General features: G+C 43.9%; 1 protein-coding gene across 2 annotated transcripts in view; it reads right to left on the reverse strand.

Moving 5' to 3' along the window:
• The window catches only part of ZNF469 (zinc finger protein 469), a 224,121-nt gene that overhangs the window by 144,739 nt on the left and 62,261 nt on the right, over positions 1–17,121 (reverse strand). For both annotated transcript variants that reach the window (XM_083626157.1, XM_083626154.1), the window contains exon 2: positions 9,875–9,941. The gene's annotated coding sequence lies outside the window, so the exon portion shown is untranslated. The remainder of the gene's footprint in view (positions 1–9,874; positions 9,942–17,121) is intronic.

A 17,121-nucleotide genomic window follows, 5' to 3' on the forward strand; every position in this document is an offset into this window, starting at 1 on the left:
ATACTGTAGATGCAGCCTACAGTTTTTTTGCCACTGCATGACACTGTTGCCTCTAGTTAAGCTTATGGTCTACTAAGACTCCTAGATCCTTTCTATATGTACTATTGGCAAGCCAGGTGTCCCCCATCTTATATTGATGCAGCTGGTTCTAAGAGTAGAACCTGACATTTGCCCCTATTGAAATACATGTTGTTGGTATGGGCCCAGTTCTCCAATCTGTTAAGGTCATCTTGAACCCCAATTCTGTCTTCTGCAGCATTAGCCACCCTTCCCATTTTGGTGTCATCTGCAAATTTGATGAGTATGCCTTCAATTCCTTCATCCAAGTTATTTATAAAGAAGTATGTGCACATACCATAAAATGCATTCAACAGTGGGCCCCACTTGCAAATTTTGACTTTTCTCTGTGTACTCAGAACCCTGTGCCGATACAGAGACAGCAGACATGCTGCAATATCCCCACAACCAATTTTAGTTTGGGGTTAAGATTCTGGTGAGGCGGCTGGTGGGCTTCTGCCTCTGCCCCCAAGCACTGTAGAAAACCTATCACAAAAATTATAGGGGGGTGAGGTTTGACCTCTGGCCCTCCAGATGCTGTTGGACTCCAATTCCCAGCAGCATGGCCAAACATCAGGGATGATGGGAAATGTAGTCCAACAGCATCCCCTGGAGAGCCACAGGTCCTCCATGCTTGTTTCAAGAGACAGTCACCCTGATGTACTATTGTTCTGAGGCATTGTGGGAAATTTAAAGAGCAGCTGCCCAGCTCTTTGGGGCATCAGGGTCCCTGCTAACTGCCCAAGGATGTTACATGGTGACTCGGGGCTGGTTCTGTGGCTACTGTGGAGGGAGGAAAGAAAATAAGGCAGGCCGCCAAGGTGGGGGTGGGGCATTCTCAGCACAGTGGCCAGCTCTCTTCGCAAAATGCCACAGCCGACTAGATGAGTAGACACTCAAGAAATCTTGCCTGCCAAAGAGTTTCCAAATGCCAAATAACACATTAGTCCTCTCACTGGTGAGCACTGGCCAGACACGATTGTCTCATCTTGACCAAACTCTCCACAATGACATTGTTCCAGAATGGCATCAGCCTTTGAGAGAAACCTCAGCATTCTTGGGCAGCCAACAAAAACTCGGCACATGTAATACCTAATGCTAGCGTATATTTTATACTCCATTTTCCTATGAATCATTTTCCATCCTTCCTGTCTGTCCCCAAAAAAAAGAAAGAAAGAAGAGTGTTTGTTTATCTACTGAGGAGCATGTCAATGACTTTATTGACTGCAAGCTCTGAGACTCAGGCTGAAGGATCTCTGGCCCTTCCTAGAGCTGCCCTCCATAAGCAAATCCATGTGGCCCCATTGAAAAGGAAAGCCCCTGTAATTCCATTCCTGCTTAACAGGAATACAAAAATGGCTCTTATGTCACAGAAGGGGGGGGATGCCTATATAAGATGAAGTGTTTGGGAAATGGGAGAGCTTTATTGTTTTGAGCAAAGCATGCAGGGCTAATTTTGTTTGTTTCTGAGAATTATTCCCCTTCAGCTACAAGGAGTTTGGAGAACAGAGCCTACATTTTATAGGAAGGTGGTACCTGATCCCAGCTCTCTAGGAATAAACATGTGCAGCCATGTTTAATGCAAGCCAAAAAGCATAAAATTTGTTGCTCAAAGCCTGACTTCTTATTCCAGTTCATCAAGGGTAGACTAAATCATGCAAATTGTGTGATGTTACTTAATTTGGGCTGCAAGTTGCATAACTATCTGGGCACACTATGGCTGTTTAAAATCAAGGTTTGCATTGGCACTTTCGCTGCAGAGAGCCAGTATGGTGCAGCCGCCACCAGGCACAGCACTGCAGTTTAGCACATCACCATTAACTCAAGTTTATGTTGTTTTTGTGGTCCTAATACAGAAAACAACCATCCTGAGCAACTGCATGCTATCACCAGGGGGAAGAGTCATTGAAGGTCAAAGATCAGCATTGTTTCAGAAGTCTTGGAAGGGCTGCCAGGGGTCCTCCCAGTGAGATCAGATATCAGTGGCTACTAGCCATGATGCCTGTGTTCTGCATCTATTGCTGGATACAGTGTGCTTCTGAATACTATAATCACAACTCAGAACCTACTAATGGGGCATCTGAGAGGTCACTGTGAGAACAGGATGCTGGACTAGATGAGCCATTGGTCTGATCCAGCCAAGAGGCCGTTCTTGTGTTCATATGGGAGCATCCCTGCATTATCTCCAGTGAAATCAGAGGATGCTTTGCCAACACACTACTCCACTCTCTGGAGCCATCTACCAAACACACCATTTCATGAACCTCCTGAGGCTATGGCACATCCTAGCTAGCACAACTGGGCCAGCGGGATGACATCACAGCAAATATATGTAACAGGTGTCCCGTGAAGGCACTCACATCACATGCATGGCCTGCTGGTTTTCACCTTGATTTCGAAACTCATCATTTCAAAAAGAGGCTCGATTAAAAACCTATTTGTCAAGGCAGTATTGGGCTTGATAAATCAAATCTGTAACTAACAGGGTCCCTTCCCTGCGCTCCCTCTCTCTCTCTCTCTCTCTCTCTCTCTCTCTCTCTCCTTCCTATGTCATTTCCTTTCAGGAGACAAAGCCAAGAATGTGTGGATCTGGTTACCTGCACTAGCAACAGTTTCCTCCCCGGTGCCTGGAGATATTTTTAGTACTTGAGCTTAATGACACGACTGCAACGTAGGCTCCAGCAGACCAGACAAAGGGAAATTGCTCGGTAGAGATGGAAATATTACTAGAAGTAGCAATGGATGATTAGTAGTCATCCTTTTCTGCACTCTATGCTGTTCCAAGTCTTGATGTTTGCACCGGCAGTACCTATATCCGGATAGCACAATGAGGAAACTTAAGCCAGGAGGCTGAATTATTCTACGCATCCATAGGAGTTGATAGAGAATTCAGCAGGTTGAGAAACTATTGTTGCTGAAGAAAGGGAGAAAACGAATATGGGGATGATGCATCCGCAACAGAGTTGTTGTACACTGTTCTTAATTTGTCTAATATTGTAGTTTAATATGAATGTTGTTTTTAATCTTTGTAACCTTCCCCAGGACCTTAGGGTGAAGGGCAGGTAATAAATAGTAATAGTAGTAGTAATAGTAATAATAGTTTTTTTAAGCATATAAGTGCTTCTTTTTAAAATAAGCATTTTTAAAAAAGATATGTTGCCTGATTAGTCAGATGCACCTCTTTCGTTGTTTAAAATGGCTTTTAAGAGATTACTTGAAGTCATCAATCAGTTAAAGGGTACACCTCTCGAAATTTTGTGTCTTTACAAAGTAGTGGGGCCAGAAAATATATATGGGAGGCAGGATCATCATGACCTCTCTTGCAAAACTACTCATCCTTTCTGCTGGGAAAGAACTCAGGACAGGCAAGCCCATGTGATGGCTTGCAGCATCTGTAGGTCTCCGTCAAACAAAGGAGGCCTCTTTCCAACAAATCTATTCTTTTATTTTCCTTTGGCACATCTGCCATTTCCGTACCCCTTTCCAAAACCCCAATACTAATGCAACGTGAAAACTATTAGTTTATCAAAAGGAAGAACTAAATTCTCCAGGACAATCTGGAGCAAGCAGATGTAATGATGATCCTTACAAGTGTGCTGTCCAAAGGAAAATTGCTCCATGAAAAACTTACTCAAGGCCAGCGAGGTAATGCTAAAATCATGTTTCTCATCCTCTCCAATTCCCACTTAGTTCTCGTGATTCAGGGCTCAGATAAAGGGCATGAAAACCTGGTGACAAGGTGCTCTTCAGAAATAGCCTTTCTAATTTCCTAGAAATAACACTAATAGCAGCATTATGGACAAGTGCTGTATAACATTCCTTCTGCACTTGCGAGGAATCGGTCTTTTGTTATGGTAGCAGCTATTCTCTGGAACATCCTGCCCGTTAATATGAGGTAGCCAACTTCATTGTGCTGTTTTCGATGCCTGCTAAAAACTTTTCTGTTCAGGCAAGCCTACTTAGACATGTAACTTTACGATGCACATTTGGTCTGTAGAACTGCTGTTTGTATCTGTGCTTTGACAGTGTTATTATGCCTCCTTGCTTTTAAATGCCAGTTGGTTTTATCAACATTTTCTTGTGAACTTTTTATATTATTTTATGCAAACGACTTTGAATGCCACCCTAAACCTGCCATTGTAGGAGTAAGCCCCATTGTATTCAATAGGGCTGACTTCTGAGTAGACATGATTAGGATTGCTCTTTTAGAGGGGGGGTTTGGGGGGGGGAATGATTAAGCAGCCACGTCTGTCTTGTTAAATAAAACAAACAAACAAATAAATGTCATTTGTGATGCTTGTCAGAAGAATGATGTCATTTGTGAAACACACCACTTTCAGGATAGAATTCCGTTGTTTTAAGGCTACTTATAGTTCCCTGATCAAGATCCACTGAAGCAAACCACCTTCATACTGGCTTGATTAGGTGGCTTCAAGAAGATTTTATAAGCCACTTTGGAATGGTCTCACTTGTTCCCTGAATCTTAGGTTGGCAACCTGATGGACACCCACTGCTGACTAGAAAAGGAGGTCACAGACTGACAATGTGAAGGTACCATTGGTTTGCTTATCACTGTTGTTAGAACCTCACCTTTCCATTATAAAGATCCTCAAGGATGCTTCCAACAAAAAAATAAACTGACAATGGAAAAAAGCCAAAGAACCAGAATAAAAGAAAGCAGTTACTCCATAAAAGCAGCATAATGAAGCCAATGAAAGCCATTTTAATTGCTACAGAGACATTGATGGGAACATCTTTAAACTCGCCTGGTAAAGGGGCAGGACCCTTTAATGGACTTAGGTCTCTCTTTCCATTTTTACAGAGAGTGTAATATGGCTTTTGTCTTATGTAACATCTCATCCTATGTAGGTTTTTTATGGCTGGAAACTCTTGCCTTAATTGCCCTTACTTCTAGATGACTGAGAACGCAATAAAGTTCATTCCTGTATAATAATATCTTAGCAACATAAGGAGATCTTGCTGGATCAGGCCAATGGCCCATCTAGTTCCGCATCCTGTTCTCACAGTGACCAACCAGATGCCTGTAGGGAAACCCGCAAGCAGGACCTGAGCCCAAGAGCACTGTTCCCTCCTGTGGTTTCCAGCAACTGGCATTCAGAAGCATTGCAGCCTCCAGCCATGGGCTTGTTGCTGAACTCTCACCCATCCTTTATATGTTTTCCTTTTCTCTTGGTTCACTTGTTTCCTTCCAGAAGACCCTCTTCTCCATTTCAGACCCAGGGCTCGTTTTCCACTCTCTGTTTTACTAGAATCGCTTCCAACCACTCCATCTTTATGCAATTCTCTGTGCTAGACTCAGCTTTCTTCTGTCTGCAAGGGAGGGAACATCTAAATATATATGTCTACAAGCGATTATGGAGCTATAAACTGTGAGAATCCCCATTAAAGAGAGGAGCAGAGAGGAAGAGAAAGTAACCCCAGATGAAACGTGGTGGGAGGGGGGAGCCTTGCAGGGTGTTGCTCTTGTTGTTGCTTAAATGGTGCAGTCAAATGTCTTCATTTCAGTATATTTGTTAATAATCTCATTATTTGCAGCTCCCATGTGCTCCTTATTACCCTCCATTTTCCGATATTAAAAAGACATCTGAGGCATGTTAGGCTGTTTGTACAGGGTCCATCTTTAGTTTCATGGAATTTCCTGGCTGGCACCCAGCCTTGCCGGCACACCAGCCTTGAATGGCTTTAAAACAAGCAGCACCAAACCATAAAGCAATCTGAGACACATACACACACACATATATCTTGTAGAATAATGAAATAAAGATATTGGAAACCCCTTTGGCTTCAATGACAGCTCCACGCGCCTTCCTGTCTTTTTGGCTCAGCGGTAGAGCACACGGCTTGCATGAGGAAGTCCTGAGTTCAAAGTTCAAGCCTGAAATGGTCCCAGGAAGCAGTTGAGGGACAGACCCTTCTCTGCCACTTTTGGTCGCTACACTCTAGTAACCTGTAGGTTAATTGCCGCAACGCATTATACACAGGGCTGCCTTTGAAGACTGTTCCGCAGTTGGTGCAGAACTCAGCAGCCAGATTGCTCACCGGGGCAAGATGGTTTCAGCATATAACACCAACTTTAGCGGGTGGAATCTTTTAATCCTGCCTTTTAAAAATATGAATGTGTTTTGTATTTTGCTATACTTTGTTTTATGATGATTTTAATGATTCCGGGTTGCATTGGCAAAAAAGAACTAAAGAGCTTAATAAAGAACAATAATAATAATGGTCTGAGGGTACATGATCCTGCAGGTGAATCAGGCCAGTGGCCCATCTAGTCCAAAGTCCTGTTCTCATAGGGGGCAACTAGATGCCCCCAAGGGAAGCCTGCAAGCAGGACACGAATGCAACAGTCCTCTTCCCACTTGACAGCACTCAACCCAGATCCTTCTATTAGAAGGATTATTATTATTATTATTATTATTATTATTATTATTATTATTATTATTTCTCTAGAGCAAATTCCTCTAGCCTTTCAGCTGTTTTGGACATCTGACTCCCATCAGCTTCATTCAGCACTAGAACCTGGATAGCATCACCAAATGCTAGGGGTCAGAACTATTCTCCCCTACACACAAACATACAAGATGTGCTGATATCAATTTGTGTGGGTTTCCTTTATAATTTGCTTAGGGAATCAATCCTGACTGTAAAGCAGGGTAGAAACCAAAGAAACTTACTTCAATGTACACACCGGTGCCTCTGCCTCTCTGTCTGTTTTTACACGATGAACACAATCACACACACACATACACCCCACTGCAAATACATACATTCCCTCCAGGTCAACTGCCTTTGGGGTACAGAAGCTACAAAATCCAGGACACTTTCAGCACAATAGCTGGCTAATTCTTGCTAAAAATAGGATTTTTTTTTTAATTAAAAAAAAACCACTTCATTATTCTAATTTGCCGCAAAATTCAAATTGAAAAACAATGCAAAAATCAAATGGTAATAAACATTGAACCTGAGGAACACATTCCAAAAATCCACCCATTACAGTCTGCCTGGCTTAGTATTATGTTATAGTTTTTGGTTTCAGATTCTAAAAATGGCAGCCAGACATTGTAAAATTTACTGGATCCTTTCGCAAGACTATTTTAGTTGGCTGATGGCTTCCTGTATTTTGCCCTTCTTAAGTGGCACATATTGCTTTTCCATAGCATTTTTTTAAAAAATGCATCATGGTGCAATTGAGCCGGTACAGTTAAATGGAAGAAATAAATTACAGGAGTTAGAAGTTGGCAGGAGATGCCAGGATCTGTGTGCGGAGCTGCCCCATGTAGTAAGCCTTGGAACTGCAGATAGAAGCTGTGTATATAGTACTCTTTACTCTGGCTCCATTGCACACCCACCGCTGGTATGTGAAACCAAGTCCACGTGTTGTTAGCCACAATCCATAGGTATCCCTATAGTTTCTTGAGAAATACTTCTGAAGAGTTTTCCCTCACACCATCTTCCACCAGATTTGAAATCACAAGAGTTAAGCTGGGGTTTGTCACAGTTCTGACATCTGTTGCACATCCGGGAGCAACAGCATATGCACGGATGATGGCTTCATTGAACAGGAAATCAATGAATTGAATCTAACCTGAGCACAAGTGGTGGGAATTAAGCTAGCAAGCGCAGTCCCCACAGGCAGCTGCTGTAGCGCTTGGGAGATGGTGGAGGTCTGAAGGGAGGCCCATCTGCCTCAGCAACCTGCTCTCACAGTAGCAAACCAGATGCCCATGGGAAGCCTGCAAGCAGGAACTGAACACAAGAGCACTCCCCCTTCCTGTGGTTTCCAGCAGCTGGTGTTAAGAAGCATTGCTGCCTCCAACTGTGAAGGCAGAGCATAGTCATCATGACTAGTAGCCATTGATAGCCTTCTTCTCCATGAATTTGTCTAATCCTCTTTTAAAGCCATTCAGATTGGTGGCCATCACTGCCTCCTGTGGGAGTGAGTTCCATAGTTTAACTATGTGCTGTGTGAAGAAGGACTTTCTTTTATCTGTCCTTCTGAATATTCCAACATTCAGCTTCATTGGATGTCCACAAGTTCTAGTGTTATGAGAGATAGAGAAAATAAATAATTATCTGAACGCTTTCTTCATGCCGTGTATAATTTTACAAACTTCTTTCATGTCTCCTCTTACTCGCCTTTCCCCTAAACTAAAAAGTACCAGATGCCTGGAGGTGGCAAAAAGATGGTGTAGTGGAAACAGTAATCTTGGTCCATCAAGGGCCAAGGCGAACAAGCAGCAGGCAGAGCCCATATGTTCTCTGAAGCTTGAGACGGATTGACCAGCCTATTCTCATTCTGCATCTCTTTTACATGCATGCATCCGTCAGTCTCTTCTGTCCCATTTTTCTGCATTTATCAGCTTCTTTACAAAAAAAAATAATCCTTGTAAAGATTCACATTTAAATGCATACAGACATGTTCTCTTGAAATAGGTTTCAGAACAAATTATATTTCAAAATATTATTTATAAAAAATAAATATGCTTATTAGATTCTGTATACAAATATACATTCCAAACCATGTGCTCCTTCCAATATCTGAACTGAGCTTCCATGCAAATACATGACAAAACTTTTGCTTTTAAAATTGCATATTGATTTTGTTGTTGTCGTTGAACCAACAACTACGCTGGAACAATCAGGATGTGCAAATGCTGGTTAATAGTCTAAGTTCTGATCTGCACACTAGTCTGGGAGATGCACATCAACCCTGTTCATAAGCAATCCACAAAGATTTAATTCCTCTGGTTCAACACTATACAAAGTAGTAGGGAGATAACAGAACCTGCAGCAGATGACAGAAAAAGAGATGGCTGCTAACGCTGGTCCACAACCAACAATCCTAACTCCTGCTGCAAACTCCCCAAGCTGGATGGATGATGCACAAAACAAGGCAATGCCATGAAACAGAACACCAAAGCTATGGCAGCCAACCCATTGCTCAGTGCCTTCAAGGAGGAAGGGACAAAGTTGACAATTTCAGATTTGCTCAGTTTTTAATTTCTCCATTCTAAAGTCTATGAATTCCTACGCATTTTCATAGGCATTTTTCTTAACTTATCCTTTTTTTGTAATATATGCATTTCTGCAAATAATTTTTCCAAATACAGTATGCCAATACACCCATTGTTGTGTGCACTTCCCTCTAACGTACACATTTTTCATAGGCGTTTTTTGGTTGAAGAACTGCATTGCAAAATTCAGAGAAGTGTGAATTTTGAAGGATAACTGCATTTGGTTCTTGTATTTGTTCAGGAACTGTGAATTGCGTAGGTTTGCATTAAGATGTGAACTGAATTAATTTCTCTCCCCCTGCCTCCCCACCTTTCCTACCTTCAAGGCACCTTCCTAGTGACACCTTCCTGCCTACCCATATTTACATACCACAATGACACGTCATCCTGAGGCTTTATTAACTGCACAGTCTGATGTACACTGCTGATGGAAGTCAGGTTCACAACTCCCATAACTGGGCAGAAGCACAAATCGCACACAGGATCAGAGGCCATGAGACATACTGAATCCAAAAACCTGAGTCTCACGTCTCCAGTCAGTTCTGAATACCATGAATGTCATAGTCAGCTTCCATCTCTATCACTCCATTAACACAATTTGCATATTGCCTTTGGCTCTGAATATATTTATTTCTGCAACCAAAGACTTTTATCTGATAGGTATGACCAGAGAACTGGTATTTTTATCCCCTTTCGCACTTGATCTTCACTCCCAAGTGAAATAAATAACTGAAACAGTGTAGTTAATAGAAACAATTCACATAGTGATGTTTTGTGCTTACCTTTAAAAGTTGTCAGCAGTTAGCAAGAAATGTTTAAATGCCTGGATTTGCATGTGTGCTGGGACAGCTGTGAAAAGAAGAAGAAGAAGAATATTTTAAAAGATAGGGAATGTACAGTATAGTTCGCTGGACACAAAAAGTTGTTTTGATAGACAATAGTTCTGCAAACAGGCAACGGGTTGTTAAAGAGAGTTGAAGGCATTTTGAGAGCAAATCACTGCTTGCAGCATGGTGGGCAGCCATCACATTTTCACCTCTGGTAAACAGAACTTGCAGGGTTTTGCATTGCTTCAAAAACCATGAACCTCCTCATGGGCTAAGATAACCTTCAAAAGCCTGGTTAGAAGTCCCAATGCCAGAAAAGATTCAGCTGGAGAGAACATAAGATGGGACCTTTTCTGTGGCAACACCCAACTGTGAGATCGGCCCCATCCCTGAGGGCCTTTAAGCAACCACTGAAAAGATGCCTATCCTATGCGGCATTTTAAGCGTTGAGTGAAGGTTTTAACGCTGCTCCTTTTGATTCATGGGCTTCAATTCATGTTCCTTGATGGTGTTTGACTTGGTTATTTTGTGTAAACAGCTTTAGGGGCCCTTGTTGGGACTAACAGACAGTATAAAAGTCTTTTTCTTCAATAAATAAATGTAAACCTGCAAGACCTTCAGCCAGTATTAGTCACAGAGAATAGCCATAGTCTAAACGGTCCACTGATCTGACTCAGTTTAACCCTGGGCTGGCCCAAAGCATTTTGCTGCATGAGTCAAACAAAGGGCAGGATGCCACCTTGAGGTTGTTGAACCTTACTTCAACATCCTCAAATGGCAGCAGACTAGCCCTCAGCAGGCTAGAGGGTGCAGGACAACTTTCATGCAGCAGATCCCAAGACAGAGCCAGCATCAGCAGCTGGAATTGCTGGGCTCCTGCCAATGCCCACAACCCCGCAGAGGGGCCATGACTGACCCCCCCCCCAGACTCTGCTGCTGCTTCTCTTCCACCTACCTAGGAACATAGGGAGCTGCAGTAAAGAGGCAGACCAGTATTGCCTACACTGACTGGCAGCAGCTCTCCAGGGTTTCAAGCAGGGGATATTTCCCAGCCTAACTGGGCATGCCATTGGGGATTGAACCTGAGGCCTGAAGAAAGAAAGCCTCTTCATCCCCTTCTCTTGCACTCTCCTTCCATGTGATTGTGTGGATTGGGCCCAGAGGAAGGGGGCAAGGAAATGGGCGAGGAGGATATTGGTCCGCTCACAAAGGGGAAGGACCAACTGGAAGCTCCTTGCCCAAGGGCCCCCCAGAACTTGGAGTCCAAACTGGGTGGCAGTGGGAGAAATCACATGGAAAACAAAACCTGCAAAATCTGCTTAGGTCCCACATTCAAGGTTCCTCATTGGGATCCTCCGAAAGATAAAGTTGGCTGTGACTTTTAACTGATGTCTCAGCTGTTGTCCTTACACGTCCCCCTTGGGTCCCTATCCGTATCTGCTAATACTTTACAGATTTCACTCTTGTCAGAAGCCAACAAGGCTGGAGAAGGAGGGAGCTAGGAGGGCTCTCATACTCGGTTCCGCCTCATGCATCATCCGCCAAAGGGTCCCAGCCAAATCTGGTGTCCAGATGGAGGACCTGAGACTGCCAGCACTGAATGAAGTCTAGAAGTGATAAGCAGCAGCGGGAACAGTTGAGGCTGCCAGGCCTAACTGGCAGATCCAACAACAAACTCCCGCTGCTTTATAACTTTGAGAATGGAAGTTATTGACAAAGGCTGATGGGTCTCCCAAGCCAAAATCAGACTTCTAAACATCCGATGAGTCCTGGATCCCATTCCAGGCTTCGCAGCTAGGGCACATCGTTCATGAAAAGTTGTGGATGAGGAAGATGAAGAAGAAGGAAGCACTTGGGATGTCACAAAAAAATTAGATCCAGGACTGAGCCATGCCTCTCCAATCTCTTCCAAGAGCTGCTGAATACACAAGGCTTATAAATATCCTTGCCAAGGCCTTTCTTGGAGTGTAAGAATTGCCTGGTCCCTCCCAGTCCCTAGATGAGAGAGCTCTGGTTGAAGACCATTTTGTAGCACATGCTCTTGAACACTGGCTTCCAAGTCGATTCTTCTTGAAATCAGTGTTTTACTTAAGTGGCCTATACTACAATTTGTGGCCTCCACCATCAGGCAGCTGCCAACAGTGAGCGCTTTATGCTTACAGGTCAATGCTGTCAAGCAGCCCAGGTTAGGACACCCAATCAATGTACTGCAACACTGACATCAGAGCAATGTCGTTTCAAGCCTGAGGGACACTTTCCCTTATGGGCATTCTTCCAATGGCCACATGCCCATGGTGGGCAGGACCAGAAGTAAAAGAGGGCAGAGCAAAAAATGCAGATTTTGTTAGTGGAAAAATAGAAAAAGGAGAATTCCAAGATCTAGGTTTGGGGCAAATATTCTTTGGCAAGAAAGCTCCAGGAGATTTAAAATCACAATATGCAGCAAAGCATGGAAATATAGGCAGTTAAACCTTTAAAATATGTCCATGTGAGTTCCAAAGCTTCCCTCTTACATAACGTAGAAAAAGACTAAATGTTTGGTAAGTTTAAAATGTTTTACTTACAAACTCTCCAAACGTCAGAATCATGTGCTTTTTCCACACAACATTCAGAAAAAGTTGCACAGGCAATAAAAATTGGCTTAGTTACAGGGGTGAAAGTTTCCAAATTATTGGTGTAGGAACACAAGAGAATCTTGTAAGAGTCATGTGGACTGAGCTTGGAGCAACCAGCTCAGACCTCTTTACACACTGAGCTTCTCAGGTAGACTGAAGGGGAGCAATAGTCTTGATTACCCAAGGTGAGGGAGAGAGGCAGGAATCTTACTCTATGGCATTAACCCCATCACACATTAATTAGGCTTAAGCATGTTGGTTATCTGTGGCTGGTTATCCCCCCCCCCAATCACCTTTTTACAGAAGGCTAGTTCCTACACACACTTGACACACCCTTCTCTATTTTGCATCTGGGCAAACAAGAGGCATGATTTAAAGGCCATAAGCATAGCTCAGTGGTAGAGCATCTGCCTTGCAAGCAGAAGGTCCCAGGTTCAATCCCCAATGGCATCTCCATGTAGGGCTTGGAGAGACTTCTACCTGAAATCCTGGAGAGCTGCTGCTGCCAGTGAGTGTAGAGGATATTGAGCTAGATGGACCTGACTTGGTATAAGGCAGCTTCCTATGTTCCTAAGAGGCATGATCAGAGTTCAAAGACACATTCCAGTTGGACAAAAACACTTGACGCTTGAAGCAAGGGCCATTGATGGATTTGGTCTGGGGAGAGTTCCACTGCTGCTCTCTACCCACTACCACAAGTCTACTATCTCCCTAGCCTTGGCAATGAAGATGCAGTCCTACAAGGTCTCCACAAGGGCAAGGTAACAGAGACAGTGGTCCTGGCAAACCAAATTGCCTCCTCATCTGAAAGCAGCCACCAGTCAGCGCAACAAAGTAGAAAAAAGATGAAAAGCTACTCAGGGTAAGTTCTTCCCACCCCTAATAATTAATCTTATCATCATTGCTATTGCTTCTAGAGAACATTCTCTGGATTCCCCCCCCCCAGCTGCTTTTGGTTTAGAAGTGAATGAGCCAGGGTCCAAATTTGCCCCCTGCTTTCCCCCCATTCCAGTTGCATCTGTAGGAAGGTGTTACATGGACCCTAGAGGGCAGACAGAAAAGGCTTCAGAAGAGCTTGGAGAAGGTGGGACAATGACGGCTAGTGAGTCACTCATAACCTCACATCTGGAAAGGCAGAGCACTAGCCAAAGGAATGGGAGAAACCAAGGCCACTGCTGGCCAAGGAATTAGCCTGGTGCTAGGAGACTGCCTCCTCCAAGCAAAAGGCTACCCTGGCAATGACCTGTTATCTTCTGAAACACAGACTCTGCATGCTTGGCTCATGCATTCAATAGCCACCCCCTTTCTTCTCAAACTGGAGCGTGTCCAAAGACTGCAAGATGTGGGCCCAAAAAAAGATGTGGGGTTTTTGCTTCACTAGCCATGTGTTTTATCGGGAAAGTCAAAGCGAAAGACAGGTTGTCTGTCACTCTCTCTGTCAAGTTTCCCTGGCAGAAAAGGTAGGAGCAGCTGCATGAAATCTGAGTCACAATATCAGCTGAGATCTGTATTATTATTATTATTATTATTATTATTATTATTATTATTATTGCAAGAAGGTTCACAAACATCATGTCAGTGTGGCTTTCCAAAACAAGGAACTGACAACCAGCTGGCTGGGGCTGATGGGAGTTGTAGTCTTAAAACGTCTAGAGGGTACCAGGTTGGCAAAAGCTGATGTGTGGAGAGAGAGAGAGAGAGAGAGAGAGAGAGAGAGAGAGAGAGAGAATATGAATGAATTAATGCATTAGATCTCCCAATAGGCAGACTAAGCTCATGGTTAGAGCCCTGGCAAAGCAGGGACACTCTCTCTCTCTCTCTCTCTCTCTCTCTCTATATATATATATATATATATATATATGAATGAAAGAGTTTGATATTTTTTATAAAAACTCAACAACATCAAAGTAGTCACCATGAGGAAAATCAGACCTTCATTAGCCTTCTTTACGCACTACTCCACACTCCTCTCCAATCTTTCCTGTTCTCCTTTTTATTAAGTATCCCTACCTAAACCACAGGGGCATCCTACTGACATAGACTGAAATAATGTGAGGAAATCTGATTTTGCCATGTGTTTCAGTAAATTTATGTTTTCTTTGTTAAAATTTTATTGTATGGTTTAATATTGTTTTTATTTTGAATTGCATGCGGGAGGCACCATAATCTTTCTAGTGCTTAAGGGCATCTAAAGGTCTTAATCTGGGCCTGGGCCAGGAATGCCTGGATTTGGCCAACTCCTCAGTGTTGCTGATGGTGCACAGATCATCTGAGAGGTCCATTTCCCTTAGCTCCTCCTCTTGATGAGATTCCAGATTCTAAGTTTTGGCAGGACTGAATCCTGACAACTAAATGGATCTTTACTCTGACCCAGCAGGGCAGCTGACATTTCAACCAATAGAATTCAGAAGCAAAAGAACACACTGGAAAATTACAGATCTGTCACTTTCTTATTAGTAATCAGAGAACTGGATTGGGGAAGGAGGCAACTTCCCAATTATGGCTATTAGTTTAAGTGGAGCTGCTAAACAAATTGTTGAGCATTTTGCCCCAAAAGAAAAAATTCTGCTTTTGTGGTCTCCCCTGCACATGGTTCATTTAATTTTATTTAGAGCCGCAATGACAGAAGTCTGAAAGTTTCACTACCAAACTCAAGGACAAGCATTTGACACAAAACGATTTTTTCACCATTTGAGGTTTCTGATTCTTCACCACAACACATAGTACAAATTCTGACATACACAGAAAGATTTAAACATAATAATAATTCCAAAACATGTATGTGTCAAAAAGATCAGGAGCGCTGATTCGGCTGTTTTTCAATACCCTGGCATGTTGAGCAGTGTATTTTAAGCTGAAAGGCAGTTAAAATGATGTAAGGAAATGCATAAATAAACAAAAGAGGTAGATGGAAAATACACAAACTGTGATTTATCTGTTCATTTGTGGGTTGTTGCCCCCCGCCTCCCTGCCACGGCTATGTGGGAACCTGTCCATCAGGCAGAGCTAAGCAGCCCTGGAAGTATACTTGGGCTGGAAAGCAAAGCTATCCAGTTAAACTGCAGAACTTGCACCCCAGCAGGCAGTGATGGCCCTCAATTTTAAAAGAGGATTACACAAATTCATGGAGAAGGCTATCAATGGCTATTATCCATGGTGGCTATGCTCTGACTCCAAGGTTGGAGGCAGCAATGCTTCTGAATGCCAGGATGCTAAAAACCACAGGAGGGGAGAGCGCACCTGCTTGCAGGTTTTCCAGAGGCATCTGCTTGGCCACTGTGATCACAGGATGCAGGATCAAATGAGCCACTGGCCTCATTTAGCAGGCTCTTCTTAAGTAAGATCTTAACAGGACCCCTAGAAAGTCTGCATGGCAGTGGTGGCTGTTGCTTATTAGAACTGGTACGGCAGAAGGCAGAGAGTTCACAGTAGATAGAAGCAGAGCCAACAACAGGCAGAGCCGGCTAATTCTAGTCTTGCCTCATCCTCCTCTCTGCAGAGTTTTACTGTGGCAATTCTGACACTCAGGAGTGCCCCCCTTCAGCTGGTTACAAGTAAGGAAACAGGTTGGTAGGGGCTAGCTGGGGACAGATTAAGTTTGCTTAAACTCTGTAATGGACCAGCAGTTGCATGGCAACACATTACTCGCATGTAAGGCACTGCCATGTTTACATGGGGGTGAGGCCATGTTCCTAGCTTCACCTCTAACGTCGCGCCTCCTTCCTTAAATGATGTGTTGCCCACAGTTGTCTGAACCGAAAGCCCAAAATATGAGCACCTGCTCACATATAGGGACTGTGCATGACCAGGATGCCACGTTTTGAAACACCTCTCCAAATGCAACATCACCAAAGAATCCATTTGCTGAACAGGCCTCTGGAGTTCGTTTGCAGGGAGGACAATTATCCTCACCGCCACTTGCAAGGCCTTTGCTGTGATTGCTTATTTTTGCGTGGCGATACCCGCCCCCTCCCACAGATGGAGTAAATAAAGACACCGGACACAAGAATTTAGGTTAATGGGCGAAAATGGCCACAACTTTATTGATTACAGGTAAGAGCGGTATTGGCTTTTAGGCATTGGCCCTAACAGACTATCCGGACTAACCGGGAAGGGTTAAACACCAACAGGGGGAGCCCCCGTGATGCACATCCGTAGGCGCTCCCCAAGGGGTTACCGCTCGGGAGCGCGCTTTAGGCCCTAGCCTCCGTAGGTTTCGGACGAGGCGACGCCCCTCGGAGTCCTTTAACAGACCACCCTTCAAGATTTGGGGGAGGTGATGGCATTCCTCCCCCCCGACTTCATTTGCATGACAATGCCCCCTGCCAATGCCTAACCGCCAAAACCAAGGAGTTGTGACGTATTGCTACGAGGTAGGCGAAAAAACCAAGTGGCTTCAAAATACAGCCAATTAGCCAAATGGAAAAACTCCTACCAGGCCCCTTGCGGCGACCAGCCGAAGCCCATAGCAAAGTCAGAAAGCAAACCTAGAGGGTGGGTGGGTGGGAAACCGCAGCAGCTGTAAGAGAGAAAAGGGGCGAGCCAGGGCTGCCCCGACCCTAAATGCTCCCTGGTGGGCCCGCCCCC

This window comes from Podarcis filfolensis, assembly GCF_964270895.1.
Source record: "Podarcis filfolensis genome assembly, chromosome: 8".
Taxonomy (NCBI): domain Eukaryota; kingdom Metazoa; phylum Chordata; class Lepidosauria; order Squamata; family Lacertidae; genus Podarcis; species Podarcis filfolensis.